Genomic DNA, 17,777 nt, shown 5'->3' with positions numbered 1-17,777 from the left:
GTGCAGAGCAGCCTCTCAAGGCAATCCACCAGTTCGGTGTTTCAAGACCCGGACACCTTCAAGCGCGTGCAGAGCAATCGGCAAATAGACCGCCTGGCACGATCCGATCTCGCGTAGCAATGCGGCCCCCACCCTAGTCCCAGCCAAACGGCGAAACTCATGCCACGCGTACATAATTATGCATTAAAAATACAATGGGCACAGGGGGGAGGGGGGCACAACTGCGGCACGCCCCAAGACGCGGCTTAAACCGCACTAGGGGCTTCCCGTTTGGTTATTTTTCTCTTTTTCAGGACCTTAATCTCTGGAAACCCTGTCCGGTAGCACTATTGCCAAACACATGATGCAGCAACCAAGGAGGCAGAAAGCTACGTCACACCACAGAGTTCCCAGGTGGATTACAATAATGAGCGAAATATTTGATTTAATACTATTCCTCAGTTTGCCCTTGGAAGGGACATAGTCTCACTCTTTGCTTATCGCACTATCTGTATCATTCTGCTTTAACGCACCTTTTTGAATAAACAATGGATAACATCACGACTATTATTGCATTCTTGTTATATATATATATGTGTGTGTGTGTGTGTGTGTGTGTGTGTTCATTAACGATGCCTTGCAACCGTACACTTTGGTACGGCCAATACACCAGGGACTTATGTACCCCACAATATGGTGTGAAAAGTCCGAACACTTTCACAAGTGCGGCACCCCGAACTTATAGCATTATATGCATCAGCTCCGAATCATGTCTTTGGTCAAATGTTGGGTTTGCCCGGCTCCTATGTTTTGGTACCTTACGTTCCGCTCTATCGTCTAAGGTAGCGCTAGGAGAACTACTGCGACTGTGCCCCGGTTCTACCGGGCTTAGCACCTCAGTAGAGAAAGCTAAAACTGACTGTCATGATAAGGCGAGAGACTAGTCGCTGTTCGGCGAGGTTTTCGAGTCCCTAAAGACTTATGCCGCTTAGGGCGAGGGGCCGGCCCTGTCCGGCTTAAAGGCGTGTATCGCGCCCCGAATTCGGTCTTCCGAATACCAGGGGCTTCGCCGAAATTTAAAATTATAGAATTCTATGGCTAAGTGAGAGTGATAAAGCACCTCCCTCGAAGGACCCAAACATGGGAACAAGAGTGCTCAGGTTTATCCCGAACACCCCAGCACTCGTGGCATGGGGGCAGAAGCCGAGGACTAGCCATCTCTCAGATTGGATAAACGGCCAAACAGAAGGTAATATTTTAAATTCACACAAGCGTTGCATAGCACCTATGAAACAAGTTTTCATCATACAGGATTACACGAGCAAGTTTAGTCAAATATTACATCCTTTGAACATTCGTCCGCCACAAGACGGGCACCCTTCAGGAAACCCTCATAATAAATTTCAGGGGTGCGATGCTCTTTGCCCTGCAGCGGCCCTTCCTTGATCAGCTTCACGTAGTCCAGCTTGGCCCACTGCACCTTCACACGGGCGAAAGCCCGGCGTGCACCTTCGATGCAGACGGACCGCTTGACGACCTCCAGCCATGGGCAGGCATCCACAAGCCGCCTCACCAGGCTGAAGTAGCTATTCGGAAGGGCGTCGCCAGGCCATAGCCGGACTATAAAGCCCTTCATGGCCTGTTCGGCCGCCTTGTGCAGCTTGACCAGCTGCTTTAGCTGGTCGCTCAGAGGCATCGGCTATTCGGTCCTAGTATACTAAGACCAGAACATCTTCTCCATTGAGCTTCCCTCCTCGGCCTGGTAAAACTGTGCGGCATCCGACACGCTGCGGGGCAAATCTGCGAATGCTCTTGGAGAGCTCCGAATTCAGGTAAGTAATCGGTAATTTACTTTTACATGCTTGCTTTGCATATAGAATGCCTTACCCGCCGCTATTTTCTTCATCACATCAATCTCCTGGAGGGCCTTTTGGGCTTCGGCCTTGGCACTTTTTGCGCTCTCGAGGGCCGCGGCAAGCTCAGACTCTCACGTCTTCGAGTCAAGCTCCAACGCCTCGTGCTTCTTCACAAGAGCCTGGAGCTCTTGCTGCACCTCGCCCACACGAGCCTCTTGTTTTTCCCGCTCGGTGCGCTCCTTGGCCGCTTTATCTTCGGCCTTGGTTAGCGCTTGCTTCAGGGTTGCCGCCTCGGTCGTGGCCCCTGGCAAATATACGATGATCCTGTCATTTTGCAATCACGTCTTCTTTTATATATATATATACATATCTATAGACAGGTTATTACTTACCCTTGTTCTCCTCGAGCTGCCTCTTGGCAAGGCCGAGCTCTTTCTTGGACCCCTCGAGGTCCTGCTTCAGTACGGCGACCTCCGCAGTCAGTGCGGCGGATGCTAGCAGCGAGGCCTGCATACGCATATTGACATACTTATATTAGACTCCTGCGATATTATTTGATCCTCTGTTTGGCTTTTCTTTGTGAACACCGAACAAAACATCAGGGGCTACTATCTATGCGGTAATATTTTTCCTATATTTTAAAACACTTACCTCAAAGCCTATTAGAAGGCTGGCACAGGCTTCAGTCAATCCGCTCTTGGCGGACTGAACCTTCTGGACCACCGCACTCATAATAGTACGGTGCTCCTCGTCGATGGAAGCGCTGCGAAGCGCTTCTAGCAGATTGCGCAGCGCCTCTGGATGGACAGAGGTCACCAGCACAGGCGTCTTGCTCCTCTTAGAAGGAGGCCGCCTGCCCAAGCCCGGAACCACTGGAGGTTCCGGCGCGGTGTTCGGCTGAGGTCCGAACTCGGAGCTCTCAGGGGCCTTATCCCCTTGGCACCTGGAGTCCGGGAGGCCGCCTTGAGGCGCCTCCGGGACTGTCTCCCCTCGACCCGGTGCCTCGTGAGATAGCACCTCAGCGTCGTCCGTAGGATAGGGGGAGGTGGCGGTCGGGACTGGATCGCTATCCATGTCCGACGAGCCCAGGGAGTCGTCCGATGATGCATCGATACGGGCTCGGGGCGGCCTGCATAATCATATTTCGGCGTTAGGTGAAGTAGTGCGGCAAAGGAATACTATGACTTACTCTGGTATCCGAATACTTACGACTTCCCCAGGAGCTTGGCCCTAGGCAGCCACTCGTCTTCGTCGGCGGCGGCGGTGGTAGAGTAGTCCGGAAGGAGAGTTCTCCCCTTCTTGGAACCTTCGGCCCCCCAGTTGGGGCGGCCTTCCTTTTCTTATCTCCCCCAACTGGAGGGGGAGCATCTTCTTCTTCTTCCTCGTCTTCGGGGGAGGAGTGCGCCGCAGAGTCATCGGATGGTGAGTCCGACGACGCCTGGCGTCGGGAACTCTTTCGGGTTCCCTTGGCCTTGTTGGTCTTCTCCGGCACCGTATAAGGAGCCGGAGTCAGCATCTTCGCCAGAAGAGTGTCTGCTGGGCCTTCGGGCAAAGGAGCCGGACAGTCAATCTGTCCGGCCGTCTCCTGCCAGTCCTGTCAAAGGTACGGGAGTTTAGATCCCGCATGGAGTCAATCTATAAAAAATAAGTATCCTGTGAAAGGTAAAGCAGCTTACCGCACTGGCTTGGCGCTTCGCACTGAATCCACGATCCTCAGCAATGGGAGGGGGGACCTCGGCGCTTTTAAACAGCACCCTCCATGCATCTTCGTGAGTTGTGTCAAAGAGCCTATTCAAAGTTCGATGTTGCGCCGGGTGGAACTCCCACAAGTTGAAGTCCCGTTGTTGGCACGGGAGGATCCGGCGGTGGAGCATGACCTGGACTACGTTGACGAGTTTGAGCTTCTTGTTCACCATGTTCTGAATACATGTTTGGAGTCCGGTCAGCTCTCCCGAACTACCCCAGGACAGGCCCTTCTCTTTCCAAGAGGTGAGCCGCGTGGGGATGCCAGATTGGAACTCGGGGGCTGCTGCCCATGCAGGGTCACGCGGCTCGGTGATGTAGAACCACCCCGATTGCCACCCCTTTATGGTTTCCACAAAGGAGCCCTCGAGCCATGTAACGTTGGGAATCTTGCCCACCATGGCACCACTGCACTCCGCCTGGCGGCCGCCCACAACCTTTGGCTTGACATTGAAGGTCCTCAGCCATAAGCCGAAGTGGGGCTTGATGAGGAGGAAGGCCTCGCACACGACGATAAACGCCGAGATGTTGAGGATGAAGTTCGGGGCCAGATCGTGGAAATCCAGGCCGTAGTAGAACATGAGCCCCCGGATGAATGGGTGGAGAGGGAATCCCAGTCCGGAGGAAATGGGTAAGGAACACTACCCTCTCATGGGGCCCGGGGGTGGGGATGAGCTGCCCCTCATCTAGGAGCCGGTGCGCGATGTCGTCGGGCAGGTATCTGGCTCTCCTCAGCTTCTTGACGTCTCCCTCCGTGACGGAGGAGACCATCCACCTGCCTCCCGCTCCGGACATGGTTGGAGAAGGTGGAGGTGGGAAGTGCGGACTTGGGCGCTAGAGCTCGAGTGTGCGAAAACGGATGAGCAAAGGAGGAAGAAGGCGTGAATGAAAAGGTGAATCCTTATCCCTTTATATGGGCGGACGAAACTAAGCGTCCCCACTAGCCTGGTAAAACTCGCTAATCCCCCAAGCGCCGTAATCGATGGCGCGGTTGGGTTACCCACGCCCGTATTGATGAGAATCCCGTAATAAGGGGGACACAATCTCTGCTTTGACAAGACGTGTCAAAAAACCGCCTCACGTTATGTGCGGGGCTAGTTAAAGGAAACGGTTCGAATAATCACCGCGCCATGGCATAATGTCGTGTTGCCAAAACAAGTCAGCAAATTAGATTTGCAGAAATACTATTCTCTCTACGGTGGTATGTGGAACTTATTTTGCAGGGTCGGACACTATCCTTCTATTCAAATTCTTCTGTGATGTATTCGGAGGAGGAACCCGCCTTGCAATCCCGAAGACAATACTGCGCGCCGGACTCATCGTCATTGAAGCCTGGTTCAGGGGCTACTATGGGAGTCCTGGATTAAGGGGTCTCCGGACAGCCGGACTGTCATAGCCCTAGAATTGGTTGTAACTAGTTGCACAAGCATTCATGCATCATGTATATATTTATGAAAGTTGAATTGGGGAAAGTGGGCAGCCTCAGAAGTCTTTTACAAAAATGATCAACATTAAAAATTGTTTCAAATAAACCCAAGAAAATGTTCCTGTCAAGCTATAAAAATATTGGCAAGAGGTAAAACCCAAACCAATATTTTTGGAGTCTCAGAAATATTTATTTTGGGCATTTGGAATTAATTCAATAACTATTTGAATTGGATTTATATTTACTACATGTATAAATATATGTTCAATAATTCTGAAAATTGTTGTGTGGCTTTGTATAAGTCCACTTAGCTGACACAATTATTTTCATGAAGTTTAAAATTGATTTAGTATTTTACTAAATCAGAAACAAATGTCAGAAAATAGAAAATAGAAATAAAAGACAGAGGAGAGAGATACGGCTTACCTGGCGCTCACCTGGCGGCCCAAGTGGCCAGCCCAGCCCACTGGCCTGGCACTGTTGGCCAGCCCACCAGGAACCCCACCATCTTCAACCTCTGCCAGTATGCAGAGGCGTGTCGACGCACGCGCGCCCGAGCTCCACCTCCTACTTCCACCTCCTGCTTCCCCCTCGCCCTGTCTCCGCGCCATGGGAACGGCCTCGACCCCTCTGCATCTCCCTCACTCTGGAGCTCTCTCCCTCTCCTCTAGCTCTCTCCCCCTCACACCACCCGAACGCGCCCGCCGCCGCCGTCGTGTGCCACCGTGGCCACCGCCTCCCCCTCGCCTCTCTGACATACCCAGGAGCTCCGCCACCGACGCCTACGCCTCTCTGTCGACTCACGTGATGCCAAACACCGCTGAACGTCGTCTTCGCCTTCGTCTTCAACCTTGGGCACCCGAGCCCGTCTCCGGTCGATTCGGCACCGCCAGGACCTCCCCGAGCTCGCTGACCCCCTCTTCGGCATCTCTGTGAGATCCTGCTCCCAACCCTTCTCTCCCTGCCGTCGAATTCCTCCTCTAGCCCCCCTGCCCACCTCGGCCGCAGCCCATCGCCGCCGTGCCCCATCACCGTCGTGGCTAGAGCCACTGTCGCTAGAAGCTGAGCACACCACCGTGCTCAGTGTGTCTTCGCACGCTCGTAGCCACCCCCAGATCCTCCTCCCGAACACCCTAGCGAGGAACTCGAGCACAGCCGAACTCCGGCTGCCGCAAAGCTCGACGTCACCGTCGTTTCGGACCACCCCAGCTGCTGCTTCTTACACCGTTAGATGCGTGAGCTCTCTAGCTACGCATAGAGCTCCTCCGCCGCTCTTTTGGTCGCCGGAACAACGTTTCCGAAGCCCTCCGCCGTCTCTGTCGTCGCCGGCGACGAGCCATTGACTGGGTCCTGCGGGTTTGACCCCACTTGATCAGGGTTTGACTTCCCCCCTGACTCACTGACGTGTGGGCCCCGCCCCTGACTCGTTTAGTTTAGGACTAATTACCCCACTTCTGGCACTGACAGTGGGCCTAGTGCTTGTTAATTTGATTAGTTAATCCTATTTAACCCTGTTAGTTAATTGAGTCACTGACCAGTGGACCCCACTGGTCAGGTTTGACCCAGACCAGCCCCTATTGACCTGCTGACGTTAGCATGACCTGATGCTGACGCGGTAATACATTTTCTAGATTTATTAATAATCAGGAAATTCCAGAAAATGTTCAAAACTTCTAGAAATCATAGAAAATAATCTATAACTCGGATTGAAAAGATTTATATATCAAAAATTATCAGAAAAATCCAAAGAATCTGAATCTGTCATTTTCATGCATGTTGGAACAACTTAAAGTTGCTGTTTAGGACAATCCAATTAAATGGCATTTAATAAATCACATATGGAGTTTGAATTTGAACTTAGGGTTCAAACCAACTCCATTTAACCTGTTGCTAGTTGCATTAGCTGAAAACACAACATGTTGACATGTCATGATCATGCATCATATTGTTGCATTGCATTGATTGTGTTTCCTTCTTTATTGCCAAAAGTTGACCCCTCTCGATAGACGTGGTTTCGACGATGAGTTCGATGACACCGATGAAGAGCTATCCTATCTTCAGAAGTGCCAGGAAAGCAAAACTCCCTTGTTCATTCCGATACAATCCCACTCTCTCGCTCCTGCTCTCTTTTACTACATTAGGACAACAACGATTGAACTATTACATGCTGCGGTAGCTGAACCCCTTTTCCTCTACATGACATGTCATTGCCACAGTAAATAGATGAAACCCACTAGCATGAGTAGGAGTTGTTTGAGCCCTGATGTGCCTACTCATTCATTTTTGTTTGTCATGCCTGCTACTGCTTAGAGTTGAGTCAGGTCTGATTCATCGGGAATGAATTGGAATGGTGATGAACATGTCCTACTGTGTGTGAGCTAAGTTTGTGAACACAATTTGGTAAAGGTAGCGGTGAGAGGCCATGTAGGAGTACATGGTGGGTTGTCTCATTGAAGCCGTCCTCAGGAACTGAGTTCTGTGTTTGTGATCCATGAAACAGTTACTACCACGCATTGGGCCCGAAACCAATGGACCCTCTTGACTTATTAACTTCCCTTGCCCTCTGTCTGGGAGTTGAAACTAGTTTCTGGTGTTTGTAGGATATGTGTTGGTGGCCGTGCATAGCGCTGACCCTAGGGGTGGGCTATGATGCGGTAGATACACCATGGCACGGTGTGCCGGGTGCCCGTTTGGTGTCTCGGGAACCCTGCACACATCGTTTGGGGCTGTGAGTGAAACTCCGGCCGGATCTCCACGCGGATGGAACCCGAATAGGCGATAAACCTAGACTAGAGACTTGTGTGGTTAGTCAGGTCGTGGCCAACTCCCTCGCCAGGCTTCCGCTTGAAGGTTGCCAACATACATGACGTGTACATGGTGGTAAGTGGGGAGAGCGTGTGTGAAGAAGTACACCCCTGCAGGGTTAACATCATCTATTCGAATAGCCATGTCCGCGGTAAAGGACTTCTGGGTTGCCTATAACAGCTCATAGACAAGTGGAAGTGGATACTTTAAAATGCACAAGATAAGCGTGAGTGCTATGGATGGCGTTCTCGTAGGAAGACGGGAGCGGATCCATAGTGGTGTATTGATTGGTGAATATGTGGACTCGTGTGCGCCACCTCAAAAGAGTTGCTTGCAGTCGTAGTTCAGGTTAGCCACTGAGTCAAAGCTGGCTTGTTGTAGTTAAACTCCACTACCCCTTTGTTGATACCGATGCATATGTAGTTAGTTCTGATGTAAGTCTTGCTGGGTACATTTGTACTCACGTTTGCTTAATTTATGTTTTGCAGAGAGACTTCAGTCTCGCTAGTAGTTCCACATGGACTTCGACGTTTAGCTTGTTACCTCAGCTACGATCTTGTGCCCTCGGCAGGATCTGGTAGATAGTCAGGCTTCTCAGCCTTTTTCATTTGTAGATGTCTGTACTCAGACATGTTAAGCTTATGCATGTGTTTTGATTTGTATGCTATGATTGTTGGGTCATGAGACCCATGTTTGTAATATCTCGCTCCTCGAAGCCTAATGAATAAATACTTGAGTCGTAGAGTTATGTTGTGATGCCATGTTGTATTTACACATATCGAGCATATTGTGTGTATGATTGAAATGCTTGGTATGTGTGGGATCCGACAATCTAGTTGTTTATCCTTGGCAGCCTCTCTTATGGGGAAATGTAGTCTAGTGCTTCCATGAGCCATAGTAGTCCGCTACAACCTGGTTCACCGGAGTCCTGCTAGCCCAGCACTACTGCTCGGGACACTTGACTGGCCGGCATGTGTTTCACGTCATTCCTGTGTCTGTCCCTTCAGGGAGATGTCACATGGTGACATCCGGAGTCCTGCCTAGCCTGCTACAGCCCGAGTTCACCGGAGTCCTGTTAGCCCAGTGCTACAGCCCGGATTCACACGCTGCTGACCGACATGCTCGATGTGATTCATGTATGACTGTCCCCATAGGTTGGTGCCGCTTTGGGTTCACGACTAGCCATGTCGACCCGGGTTCTCTGTCATATGGATGCTAGCGACACTATCATATACGTGAGCCAAAAGGCGCAAACGGTCCCAAGCCATGGTAAGGAGACACCCGTGGGAATACCGTGCGTGAGGCCGCAAAGTGATATGAGGTGTTACCGGCTAGATCAATGTGACTTGGAATCGGGGTCCTGACAGCTTTGGTATCAGAGCCTGACTGCGTGTAGGATTACCAAGTCAAACTGGTCGAAGTCGAGTCTAGAAATGCTTTAGTTATGTAAGGGAATTGATTGTGGAAGGGAACGTAAGGGTCTTTTTACTCCTTATACCTTATGTCCTTCTGATCTGAGTCAACTTCTTCTTTTCCACGGGGATTAAGAACTAGGCCTTCTCATCTATCTATCAGGATGACGTGTTACTAATCCATAGACTTATAGAATTGATAGTTCCAAGCCTCAGTTCCGTACCTACTACTTCCGTATGTTGTCAGTTGACCTCGGAACCTTGATATTGGGTTGTTGAGTGGTTATGCCACCATTTTCCAGGATGTCTCAAATCTTTTGAGCATTTACAGCTGTTATGTTGTCCGAGTCATTCCATGTTTCTAAACAGTCTGATGCATTTGCAAATCTTTTCCATGTCCCTGATGTCCATTTGGGCCAGATTAATCGCACTAATCGGTGAGTTGAGGTACTCTGTTGCCTTGACATATATGTTGGAGCTACTATTATGATCCTAGGCGTTTTAGGGAGTCACCTAGTGATCTAGCCATGTTTTGTGTTTCCGGTGTGATGATTCTGGCCATCATTCCCAAAAGCATCCCGTGATGCTACTTAGTAGTAGGTATTCTACTCCTGGGTTTTTGAACCCGAGATTCACCCTACTTACTTCATGTTGATAGTGTTTGCTAGTTCCTTAGGATATTAGTAACCTTTGCGATAGTCCTCGAGGTCCGTTATAAATTCTTCTTCCAATACCATGAACCATTTTGGTAGAATTTCTTTGAACCAAAAGATCACAACCAGGGTGCTCTTGAGGAGTACTCCATTCAAAATTTGTGACTCTACCAGTTCTACATTTTTGCATGGGTTAACCGGAAGAAATATGTTAAACTCGTTCGACATGCTAAACTGTGCATCTACAACTCAGAAAATCATATGTTCCTTTGAGTTGTCCCTCTTTAGTTGTTTTCTGGCCTCGGCTATCAATTGATAGTCAAGAGTATGTGTGCATTCGTGTTTATCGGTGCCTTTTACTCTTGTGGTCTGTCAAGCCATTCTATTCCGGAATGACTAGGAGAAACAAACTCCAGTACCTCGTCCATCTCTAGGATTGGGTCAAAGTAGTTGTATCCCGCAGATCAAAATGCCAATCCAGCTTTTGTTCTGTTCTACCTCGGAGTATCACCCTCTTTCATAACAAGAGTATTGTGAGAATTGCACACACCCTCAAATGAATTCTTGACGCAGTGATACTTCCCGCCATCATCATTCGCTCCTCGGTTCCATGTTGTTGCAACCGTAATACCGACAGGTGAACCGTGATGTGTGAAATCAATACTCCTAGCAACTAGTTGCTTGGTAGTAAATGGACAATATTCTCATTCTTAGCGTGTTGGTTATTGAATCATCATTCTAAGATAGATTGTGCTACCTAGTCCTTATTTCTGGTGCACTTCTCGATTAATAAGTTAGGATTATTCAATCCCTTGCTTATTTGATCGTATCATCTTGCTCTGAAAAGCAAGATTGTCCTTGAGCTTAGTAACATATTGGTGGTTCGTGATGTTCCGAATATCTTCTCAGAAGTATTACCAGGTTGTCACCTGACCGCTATGTTGAGTTCATGATCAAGTTGGTTTTCTTACAAACCACCCCTTCTACAAGAATCTGTGTTGGATATCCCTGAGCTAGTTGGTTAAGCTAAACAACAACTTGGAGAGTTGGAAGATAAATGCTTTATCCGACTTAGTTCATACCAAAGGGATATCTCTTGGTATACGTGTGTTGAAGAAAGATGGTATCTTCAGTGGTTGATCTCCGTGACCAAATGCTGGATCTATTGTTTTGTCCAAACTTTGATTTGAGTGTGGGTGATTCTCAAATCAACTCAGAAACAACGATATTCATAATGTTGTCTTACTCGTGTTGCTTCCTCGAGCATACACCATTATATCTTTTGGGTATGACCAATGCTATCACCTTGTTCACATGATTGTGGAATTCCATTTATATGGAAACCTGGATGAATTGTTGTTGAGCCCATCGACAACATTCCTATCTTCTCCATGAATTGCTGGACATTAAGCTAGTGTTGGACATTTTTATAAGCAATATCTTCATGTCCCGTTCATGAAGCATATGTTTGGATGAAAGAAGTGACTTCCTCTAATTCATGTGCACTTGATGCAAGTTGCCGCCGTGAGTTCGAGAAAGATTGTTTTGTTCCCTTTGGTACCATCCCAAGTCAGTCATGCATGTACGAAGTATGCTATGGTTTGACAGGCTCGCTACCTTCATTTCATATGTATCTCCTAGTACACCAAGCCACTAATTGACTTGTTCAAGAAACACGGAGTATGTTCTAAGGTTAATCCTTTGGACTTCCACGTGTGGAGACTTCAATATCCTTGATGATGGTTCCCCACCTGAGCTCGATAGTGTTTCATTATAAGACTTCTACATGTTCATGCTTGTCTTGGACAGTATGTTCACATGCATGTAGCAGAACCAGCTCATGTTTTGGAGCTTGCTATCGTAGCTCATTTCCCGAGAAACTCGCAACGTCATCTCGTCGGTTTGTGTTGCAAACTTTCTTTTCCAGACATGCTGTCTGAAATATCCTGTTACCAACCAGATCTGAATCTCAGGCAGATATGATGGTTGGAACTTTTCCAGGATCTATGATGTAGGTCCCGACAGGGTTGCTGTTCTGGCTGACACACCTAGCCGGAAGATCTATCGTTGTAGTATCTTGATTGAGCTATTTGACCATCTTATCCATGAGGATTTAGTGCAACTTATTCTAGAAGTTGTTCCTCAGGGGTCGTTGTGCTCTCGGTTTCCTCGATTATGCTAGAACCATTCAAACAGTGGAATCACTCTCTACTGTTGAGTTTATCCCCAGTTACTAGAATCATTCCCAACATTTGCATTTTGTTCCCGGCTTGAACCGCCGTTGTACCATCCTATCTTGGACTACCTTCTCGGTAATGCCTGGTCAGGATCATCTTCAACAGTGGTACTACCATGGGTCCCATCCATTTCCGATGATAAGCAAAATCATCCATTGCGTTGTCTTCAATAAGGTAGTCCACATCATCCATTCTAGTCGATATATGCCATTCTTTCGAACCTCCTCGAACGATCATTTGTGATTGCCTTAGGCTGGCATAAAGAGTTTCAATGATCATTATATCAAAAGTAATTCTTTTTGCCACAAAAGGGAATAGCTCTATGACTCACCCTCCCCGAGGTGCCCCGTTAGGTAATCATAGTAACTTATCTCCTTGCTGCTTTGACTCTCACTCACCATCTGACCTAAGCATGGGATTGTTGCCTACCAATTTGGACCTTCGTCATATGTCCCTCTACACCCCTCTTGATATGTGTTTTGTGTCTCAGTTCGCGAGATGTTTCTATGTCTCATTCCGTGAGTTAAGACTAAGTTGCTCGATCTTTGAGAAAATCGATCCTTCTAGAGTTTCTTTTCCCTCTCGTTGTCATGTTGGTAGGAGTTCCTGGAGCAAGACTTCGAGACAGTGAAGGTGATTTAATCAACATTCTTTTGGAGTGCACCCAGGATCGCGAATATTGTGTTGGTCTTGTGTCCCTTTTGTCTTCTCACCTCACGTCCTGAATCTCGGGACGAGATTCCTATTTAGTGGGGGTGAGTTGTCACAGCCCTAGAATTGGTTGTAACTAGTTGCACAAGCATTCATGCATCATGTATATATTTATGAAAGTTGAATTGGGGAAAGTGGGAAGCCTCAGAAGTCTTTTACAAAAATGATCAACATTAAAAATTGTTTCAAATAAACCCAAGAAAATGTTCCTGTCAAGCTATAAAAATATTGGCAAGAGGTCAAACCCAAACCAATACTTTTGGAGTCTCAAAAATATTTATTTTGGGCATTTGGAATTAATTCAATAACTATTTGAATTGGATTTATATTTATTATATGTATAAATATATGTTCAATAATTCTGAAAATTGTTGTGTGGCTTTGTATAAGTCCACTTAGCTGACACAATTATTTTCATGAAGTTTAAAATTGATTTAGTATTTTACTAAATCAGAAACAAATGTCAGAAAATAGAAAATAGAAATAAAAGATAGAGGAGAGAGATACGGCTTACCTAGCGCTCACCTGGCGGCCCAAGTGGCCAGCCCAGCCCACTGGCCTGGCACTATTGGCCAGCCCACCAGGAGCCCCACCGTCTTCAACCTCTGCCAGTAGGTAGAGGCGTGTCGACGCGCGCGCACCCGAGATCCACCTCCTGCTTCCCCCTCGCCCTGTTTCCGCGCCACGGGATCGGCCTCGACCCCCTCTGCCTCTCCCTCACTCTGGGGCTCTCTCCCTCTCCTCTAGCTCTCTTCCCCTCGCACCACCCGAACGCGCCCGCCGCCGCCAACGTGCGCCAGCGTGGCCACCGCCTCCCCCTCGCCTCTCTGACATGCCCAGGAGCTCCGCCACCGACGCCTATGCCTCTCTGTCGACTCACGTGATGCCAAACACCGCTAAACGTCGTCTTCGCCTTCGTCTTCAACCTTGGGCACCCGAGCCCGTCTCCGGTCGATTTGGCACCGCCAGGACCTCCCCGAGCTCGCTGACCCCCTCTTCGGCATCTCTGTGAGATCCTGCTCCCAACCCTTCTCTCCCTACCGTCGAATTCCTCCTCTAGCCCCCCTGCCCACCTCGGCCGCAACCCATCGCCGCCGTGCCCCATCACCGTCGTGGCTAGAGCCACTGTCGCTAGAAGCTGAGCACACCATCGTGCTCAGCGTGTCTTCGCGCGCCCGTAGCCACCCCCAGATCCTCCTCCCGAACACCCTAGCGAGGAACTCGAGCACGGCCGAACTCCGGTTGCCGCAAAGCTCGACGTCACCGTCATTTCGGACCACCCCAGCTGCTGCTTCTTACACCGTTAGATGCGTGAGCTCTCCAGCTACGCATAGAGCCCCTCCGCCGCTCTTTTGGTCGCCGGAACAATGTTTCCGAAGCCCTCCGCCGTCTCTGTCATCGCCGGCGATGAGCTGTTGACCGGGTCCGCGGGTTTGACCCCGCTTGATCGGGGTTTGACTTCCCCCCTGACTCACTGACGTGTGGGCCCCGCCCCTGACTCGTTTAGTTTAGGACTAATTACCCCACTTCTAACACTGACAGTGGGCCCAGTGCCTGTTAATTTAATTAGTTAATCCTATTTAACCCTGTTAGTTAATTGAGTCACTGACCAGTGGACCCCACTGGTCAGGTTTGACCCGGACCAGCCCCTGTTGACCTGCTGACGTCAGCATGACCTGATGCTGACGCAGTAATACATTTTCTGGATTTATTAATAATCAGGAAATTCCAGAAAATGTTCAAAACGTCTAAAAATCATAGAAAATAATCTATAACTCGGATTGAAAAGATTTATATATGAAAAATGATCAGAAAAATCCAAAGAATCTGAATCCGGAATTTTCATGCATGTTGGAACAACTTAAAGTTGTTGTTTAGGACAATCCAATTAAATGGCATTTAATAAATCACATATGGAGTTTGAATTTGAACTTAGGGTTCAAACCAACTCCATTTAACCTGTTGCTAGTTGCATTAGCTGAAAACACAACATGTTGACATGTCATGATCATGCATCATATTGTTGCATTGCATTGATTGTGTTTCCTTCTTTATTGCCGGAAGTTGTCCCCTCTCGATAGACATGGTTTCGACGATGAGTTCGATGACACCGATGAAGAGCTATCCTATCTTCAGAAGTGCCAGGCAAGCAAAACTCCCTTGTTCATTCTGATACAATCCCACTCTCTCGCTCCTGCTCTCTTTTACTGCATTAGGGCAACAATGATTCAACTGTTACATGCTGCAGTAGCTGAACCCCTTTTCCTCTGCATGACCTGTCATTGCCACAGTAAATAGATGAAACCCACTAGCATGAGTATGAGTTGTTTGAGCCCTGATGTGCCTACTCATTCTTGCTTGTTTGTCATGCCTGCTACTTCTTAGAGTTGGGTCGGGTCTGATTCATCGGGAATGAATTGGAATGGTGATGAACATGTCCTACTGTGTGTGAGCTAAGTGTGTGAACACGATTTGGTAAAGGTAGCGGTGAGAGGCCATGTAGGAGTACATGGTGAGTTATCTCATTGAAGCCGTCCTCAGGAACTGAGTTTTGTGTTTGTGATCCATGAAATAGTTACTACCACACATTGGGCCTGAAACCAATGGACCCTCTCGACTTATTAACTGCCCTTGCCCTCTGTCCAGGAGGTGCAACTAGTTTCTGGTGTTTGTAGGATATGTGTTGGCGGCCGTGCGTAGCGCTGACCCTAGGGGTGGGCTATGATGCGGTAGATACACCGTGGCATGGTGTACCGGGCGCCCGTTTAGTGTCTCGGCAACCCTGCACACATCGTTTGGGGCTGTGAGTGAAACTCCGGCCGGATCTCCTCGCGGATGGAACCCGAATAGGCAATAAACCTGGACTAGAGACTTGTGTGGTTAGTCAGGTCGTGGCCGACTCCCTCGCCAGGCTTCCGCTTGAAGGTTGCCGAGATACACGACGTGTACATGGTGGTAAGTGGCGAGAGCGTGTGTGAAGAAGTACACCCCTGCAGGGTTAACATCATCTATTCGAATAGCCATGTCCGTGGTAAAGGACTTCTGGGTTGCCTATAACAGTTCATAGACAAGTGGAAGTGGATACTTTAAAATGCGCAAGATAAGCGTGAGTGCTATGGATGGCGTTCTCGTAGGAAGACGGGAGCGGATCCATAGTGGTGTATTGATTGGTGAATATGTGGACTCGTGTGCGCCACCTCAAAAGAGTTGCTTGCAGTCGTAGTTTAGGTTAGCCACTGAGTCAAAGCTGGCTTGCTGCAGTTAAACTCCACTACCCCTTTGTTGATACCGATGCATATGTAGTTAGTTCTGATGTAAGTCTTGCTGGGTACATTTGTACTCACGTTTGCTTAATTTATGTTTTGCAGAGAGACTTCAGTCTCGCTAGTAGTTCCACGTGGACTTCGACGTTTAGCTTGTTACCTCAGCTATGATCTTGTGCCCTCGGCAGGATCTAGTAGATAGTCAGGCTTCTCAGCCTTTTTCATTTGTAGATGTCTGTACTCAGACATGTTAAGCTTCCGCATGTGTTTTGATTTGTATGCTATGGTTGTTGGGTCATGAGACCCATGTTTGTAATATCTCGCTCCTCAAAGCCTAATGAATAAATACTTGAGTCGTAGAGTTATGTTGTGATGCCATGTTGTATTTACACATATCGAGCATATTGTGTGTATGATTGAAATGCTTGCTATGTGTGGGATCCGACAATCTAGTTGTTTATCCTTGGAAGCCTCTCTTATGGGGAAATGTAGTCTAGTGCTTCCATGAGCCATAGTAGTCCGCTACAGCCCAGTTCACCGGAGTCCTGCTAGCCCAGCACTACTGCTCAGGACACTTGACTGGTCGGCATGTGTGTCACTTCGTTCTTGTGTCTGTCCCTTCGGGGAAATGTCGCGCGGTCACATCCGGAGTCCTGCCTAGCCTGCTACAACCCGAGTTCACCGGAGTCCTGTTAGCCTAGTGCTACAGCCCGGATTCACACGCTGCTGATCGACATGCTCGATGTGATTCATGTATGCTTGTCCCCATAGGTTGGTGCCGCTTTGGGTTCACGACTAGCCATATCGGCCTGGGTTCTCTGTCATATGGATGCTAGCGACACTATCATATACGTGAGCCAAAAGACGCAAACAGTCCCGGGCCATGGTAAGGCAACACCCGTGGGAATACCGTGCGTGAGGCCACAAAGTGATATGAGGTGTTACCGGCTAGATCGATGTGACTTGGAATCGGGGTCCTGACAGGGACTATCTCCATTGGCCGGACTGTTAGACTATGAAGATACAAGATTTAAGACTTCGTCTCGTGTCCGGATGGGACTCTACTTGGCGTGGAAGGCAAGCTAGGCAATACGGATATGTGTATCTCCTCCTTTGTAACTGACCTTGTGTAACCCTAACCCCCTCCGGTATCTATATAAACCGGAGGGTTTTAGTCCGTAGGACACCACAACAACTACAACATACAATCAGACCATAGGCTAGCTTCTAGGATTTAGTCTCTCCGATCTCGTGGTAGATCTACTCTTGTACTACTCATATCATCAATATTAATCAAGCAGGACGTAGGGTTTTACCTCCATCAAGAGGGCCCGAACCTGGGTAAAACATCGTGTTCCCTGCCTCCTGTTACCATCCGCCTTAGACGCATAGTTCGGGACCCCCTACCCGAGATCCGCCGGTTTTGACACCGACACTGGCCATTGGCCTATACGCACTAACCAACTACGTGGGGACAGTTATGGGCACTTGACGTCGTGGTATCAGCCGAAGCCTTCGTGACATCAGCGACTGAGCGGCGCGCGCCGGATTGGACTGGAACGCCTGCTCTTGTATTAGGGAGGCTAGGTCTGTTTCCGGCCACCCTCACAACATGCAGGTGTGCAATCGGCGATGGGCCCAGACCCTTGCGCCATAGGATTTAGACCGGTGTGTTGACCTCTCTATTGTGCC

Source organism: Triticum urartu, chromosome 2 (genome assembly GCF_003073215.2).
Source record: "Triticum urartu cultivar G1812 chromosome 2, Tu2.1, whole genome shotgun sequence".
Lineage (NCBI taxonomy): Eukaryota > Viridiplantae > Streptophyta > Magnoliopsida > Poales > Poaceae > Triticum > Triticum urartu.
This window is presented reverse-complemented; position numbering follows the sequence as displayed.